Genomic DNA, 6,074 nt, shown 5'->3' on the forward strand with positions numbered 1-6,074 from the left:
TACCATCTACTGTGTGTGTGCAATTTATAATAATCTCTCGCATGTCTGAATATAATTTAGTGCTTATACACAGAACAAAAAGCCAACACTGTCCATTACACGAACTGGAATGCTTATTGTGAAGTTAGAGGTGTGTGAGAACAATCCAAAACTACCAGCTTCCAGACTTGATTTTGTGGGGTGAATTTGTAATTGCAGAGTTACATTGCACTTTGCTTAAAAACTGCACACATTCTTGTAGAACTCTGAGCTCAAAAACTGCATGAATTTTTGTTAAACTCTGTTCTCTCACTTTTTAGATTAGAATCAATCTAAACATCAGGTCGTAGACAGAGACCACTGGGGGCCAACACCTTCAACATATTGTCTAGCTATCACCATTCTTAACAGCTAACCCGAGGATGCAACTTTTAAAAAAAGGTTTTGTGATTTACACATGAAAGAAGTGAAGCTATCACTGTATTCTAACAGACGAAAGGCTTAACAATCAATTTTTCAATGTATAATTTCAGTTATATCACACTGCAAATTTTTGCTATAAATTCTGTTACGATCGAGCCCTCCACTATCACCTGATGAAGGAGCGTCGCTCCGAAAGCTAGTGTGCTTCCAATTAAACCTGTTGGACTATAATCTGGTGTTGTGTGATTTTTAGCTTCCAGACGGGAAGCTTACACCTGTAATTTGATCTGAGCATGTTCTCAGAAAGAGAAGGATGTGTTAAATTGAAGCACGCTTAAAAGTGTGTAACAAATTTATATGTGAACCTATGTTACAGTGTGTCTCCGAGTTTGTGTGAGTTCGACTACTTCAGCGAATGTGAGAATTTTCGTACATGTATTCAGCATTTGATGTGACTCTGTGTGCAGGGCTGTGTGTGTTTGGGAGTAAGTGTGCAGTTCATTGAGTGAGTGCGCCTGTGAGAGCGCATGCCTATGCAACTGCGTCTTGCTGCTGGTGTTTGTGTTGGAGTGGGGCTGCAACAGTGTAGATTTGTGAGTGAAAATATTCAGGCAAGCACTATATCTCATTTGTCTAGCGAACAGTCCAGTATGAATTCAGCTTCTACACATAAACCGCATCAACTGATAGCAAAATCGTACTGATTGCATTGGTAGAGGTTTCAGACATGCCTCGTCTATCCACAAGTAGGAAAATCTAGCAAGCAAAAAACGATTACCTATAATTTGCAACCCCCTGCCCGACACACACACACACACACACACGTCAGTTGCTGCTGTGTGTATGAGAGAGATTGTGATGTATTCAGAGTGCGAAAGATTACAGGAGTCAACGTGAAACTGAAGGGTGAAAACTGGAATTGTCGCTGTGATGTGCAGTAAATTCGTGGGTTTTTTTGTGTGTGAGACGGCGGAGCGATTAATGAGCTATTTCGGCTAGCGAAGAGAGAGAGCAAAAGAAAGATTGTCAAGGTAGAGGTATGGGCAGAGATAACAAATATGTAAATAAAGGAGCGTTACCGACAATAAACGGTTTGAAGCAACGAGTGAGAGAAAAGGAGTGAAAAGATGGACAGCTGTCGATATCGATAAAATGGATTATAGATGGGAAGAGGAAGAAGCAGAGGAAGGGGAAATGGAGAAAAGGCAAACATACACGAAATAGTGAGAAAGCAAGAGAAAGGTGGGGAGAGAGAGTGCGAGAGGGGGAAGAGAAATCTTAGCCGAAATGCTGGACGAGTGCAGGATAGAAAAGAGAAAGTGCGCCCCAGCTCCTATCTGCACTCTGACCCGATTACTATAGCAGCATATTCGCTCGCTTGTAACTCAGAAAAAATGTCTGATTGCCAAGTCAGATTATGTAAGGAAATCAAGCAAGGTGATGGGGTGTAGTGAGGGGATGAGGGGGGCGTGGGGAAGGGGGGGGGGGTGCAGTGTGTGTTTTTGTGGGGGATGAGGCGGGGAGCAGAATTGGCCCGGGGGAGGAGTCAGGAAAATAGAAGATTGTAGCCAGGAACAGAACAACATTCAATACTGACAGTGAATTCTACAAAACGAGCAAACACGGCTTCTCAAGTTGGCTGCTTAACTAGACAGTCCCACACTCAAAGCAATGTTTCCAGAGCATGTTGATTTCACCGAGAAAAAGCAACATCTACACTGTCCGGTTTATTTTCTGGAAGGCGTAGTGAAGTCATGATTACTCTATAAACGAGGATAGGACATAAAATTAATTTGCTTTTAAACCTGTGACGGACGCGCTGAAAGATCACAAACATAACTTACAAGGCAGACTAAATATGAAGAAACGTTTACAACTAATTGGATATAAGCTATCAGTGTAGATGAAGAGATATAATGACTGCCGGATATTTTAAAAAATCTAATTGATTGAAATGGCTACATGTAGCAATAATTCTCCTAATCGCATATCCTCCCGAACCCCAGAAACAAGCGTTTATATGGTATTAATCTCCTCGATGTGTAAATGAAAATCTTTTTAAATGAGTGATGGGATTGAGTTATCATCTTGTGAGTGCACAAGCAAAACGTTTCCCCATGAATTCGGACCTTGTCATCACTCCGAGGGTCAGGAGGTTGGAAATAAAGTTTTCGCCAACTTTTATTGAAAACGTCAATTTTCGCATTGATCAGATTTGCTATTCCAATTTCCCTTAATTATCGAGAACTGTTTTCTTTCCCCAGCTCCCATTCTGTTTTGTCAGTTTCTCTTATTGTGACAAACAACTCGATTTCACGTTAAGAGCATTCTAATCACTAGCTCCCTCCCCTGTATGTGAAATGTGTCCTGTCCGCATTGATTCCAGCCCCACAGCCCCCGGGTGCAGTAATTGCTTTATTGGAAACCCATTACCGTGGCCACTTTCCCTCGTACAGCAGTTAAATATCCAAATCTTCCACAACTTCTTTGTTTACTGTTTCAATTACTTGGTTTTAATAAACAATCCATTATCTTCTAAACATCGAATCATAAAACGCTAGCAATTAGCACTCCCATCTGCTATTTAAAAATCCCCACATCTGACGGGGAAAAAAAATTGCCAGAAGCCGTTTGGTGTAATGCAGCCCTGAGTCTAACTGAATTTGCAATCCAATCTATAATAAACCATTGGCACGTTATAATTACAACACCTATGATATTTGTTTCACTTCGTCCTTTAAGTCTGTACAAATGCCTTCAGAGATTTGATAGCTTAACACTGATCCCACTTTTAAATTATGTCGAAACTACAGAGAAAGGGTCCATTGCTGACGAGATTAGAAAAAAAAACCCTTTGTGAACTGATCTAGGTGGTAGTTGGAGTTGGTGTAGTGCACTGTTAAATAAGCATGTTGATGTTTTAAAAGGACGTTAAAACCTTAAAGGTCCCCTTGTTGTAAATCTTCCAGGTGTGCAAATGTTTGACTGTATGTGCGTGTACTTAAACACGCGGTGCTGGAGCGTGAAATATAACTGATGTCTCTGAGCTCCTTCAACTTCAAGCTACCGAGTGACCATGTTTACAGCTGTTCAAGTTCACCTGAACATGGAATGTAAAATATCTGCTTGAATAAAACTTCCTTAAACGATAGTTAAACGATGGAGCATCGATTTGTCTCTCTCTGCTCAAGTGCTTTATTTAACCATCATTCAGACTATCTATTGGGCTTTATTTTTTTTTTAAAAAAGTGTTGCGATTGAAGTATTAAATCCCCTTAGCGGCAAACAGAAATGAAATGCAAATAAATCTAACTTGGCAAAGTTTGAAATGTGTTTGTAAACATAACGTGTGGTATGCATTATATACAGACATCCATATACACACCTTGAGATGTACACGAAACGCCAAGGCAGCGTTGCTGAGTGGCCACGCACAATTACACTGGTATACACAAGCTGAGTGCTATTGCAGTGGTGTCTGGCAATCTTATTTGTTTATTTTTAGCCGTATGCTGAGTTGAATGGTTTTTTTTATTCCACCCCCACCCCCACCCTCAACTACTCGCACAACCCCCATCATGAAACTCAGAGTGGGAGGATGTTAATAACACTGAGATATATTATCAGTCCGATCTGAGGAGTCAGTAGTTTTTAATACGTGCGCCTTGTCCTTCCATTCTAAAAGGTTCGGCCCAATCCCAGTTTAATACGGCTGTTTGAGACGACAGTTTTCTTCATCTTGCACACCGAACAGTATCTTGGAAGTAAATCACATCCAACCCATTTCTAGCTGCGAGCCCCGCGTAAATCTAATCGTAACTGCTGGTTCAAATAAATGCGCCTTTCTTACTGTCTGAAGTTGGCATTTAACACGCATCATTTTTAATGGTAATAATTACTAATCCAAACTCAGCGGGGACCGTAGCACGCAGACTAAACACCCATTTATTTACAAACAACTTAGAAAAATGCTAGGATTCAGCCATTCACTGAACAACTTCACTGCATGAAAGCGACAACATCTACTGCAATACAAATGAATCGTGGTCTAAAATTATACCCAATTTCTAGAGGGGAAAAAAGATGTTTAAATCCATTAGCCAAATTGTTAATTAATGTGGTTAATTGCGATTGTTAAATATTTATAAATGCCTTCACATCATACACACACACACACACAAGTAGACGCACTATAATTACCCACACACATTTCCCGACACCATTTACACTTTCTAATATAATCACGCAGTTGAACAGACTATTTTAAATCTGCCCTAAATAATTCATTATTCTCTTTAGGGATTTGAAATCAGGGATCTCTGGATACCAAATCTTTCCAGTGAATAACTTAAACGATATTCTCCCCGTGCTCCCAACACGCTGATATAAACTTGAATAACTTGGCCTAAATACCAGAAAATAAACTATAAAGTCCTCTTATTTTTGTAAATGATTCGGCATGCCAATCAACAAAGACCATAGCTTTATTAAAAGCTTCAAGATACATACATATATAATATGGAATATGCAAACATATAAAAAGTACGGTGTCACACGCTATTACATGAGTTTAGAGGCGTGTGTCTGTACACAGCAGTGACTGTTAACAGAATCGACAGTCCATACTTAAAAAGTTTCGTAATTTGTAACTTTCTTTTCAGAAGGACTCGGTAAGGTTAAAGAGAGTTCCTATTTTTCGCATAGTTTGAGAAAAATAAACTGACTGGAATTGATGAGATTTCAAAGTGAAAGTAGGAATGGGACAAACTCACATACGCTTTCAGACTGAGCAGCGTGATCATGTTAAAGAGAGGCGGAAGCAGATAGCAAAGTCAAAAAAAAGACATTTTCCAACTACAGCAGGGCCTATCTCCTTAACAAAAAACACAGCAAGCAACCAAAACCTTGACAGATCTAAACTTCATACGGCCTCACAAAAAACACCTGGCACGTGAATATAATTTCATTTTACACACGCACGTACATGCTTTCCTTCCGGCTTTGAGTTAAAGATTAATATTCAGCGCTGCTCCAAACATTTCACACAACACTAGCGAAAATAAAATACTTTTTTAGAGATTAAGATACTTTGTATTTTTTTTTAAAGACGACAACGCTTTGTAAAGCCCCCCTCCAAACCTCCAGACTAGCTCCTTTTAAAATACCGTTTTCACGATCTGGAATTGTTAAATTGAAAGTTTAAACTTGTCAGCTATCTTTCTCCAACCCGATCCTGCACGGTTTTCTCCCGCATTGCTAATTGACCGAAGCAGCCTCTAAAATCATGATGCCTGGTATCTCAGAAACCCCGGTACGGCTCAGCTCCTAATGGTACTCAGTCTAAGAAACAGACTCCCCTATTATTTTGACCCCCTTTCAAACCAGAGACGAGTAATTCGCCAGCAACTTGCCGCTGTTCAATGGTGCTCTAGCGCCCACTATTTAACACTGTGGAAAAAACTGCTTATACTTTGCAATGGCCCTCGCTATATTTTTCTGTAACAAAAAAAAAGTTAAATATCTCTTCATCAACTTCGGTAACTTTTATTTATTTTTTTTTGTCGGTGTTTCTTTCCAACTTCTCAACCTCTCGGGTCGAGACGCGAGGGGTGGGGGAGTGGGAGGGTGGGTTTGTATGGAAGTTTCTCTTGAAATGAGAGAAATAAACAAGG

The sequence above is a fragment of the Hemiscyllium ocellatum genome, chromosome 37 (assembly GCF_020745735.1).
Source record: "Hemiscyllium ocellatum isolate sHemOce1 chromosome 37, sHemOce1.pat.X.cur, whole genome shotgun sequence".
Classification (NCBI taxonomy): domain Eukaryota; kingdom Metazoa; phylum Chordata; class Chondrichthyes; order Orectolobiformes; family Hemiscylliidae; genus Hemiscyllium; species Hemiscyllium ocellatum.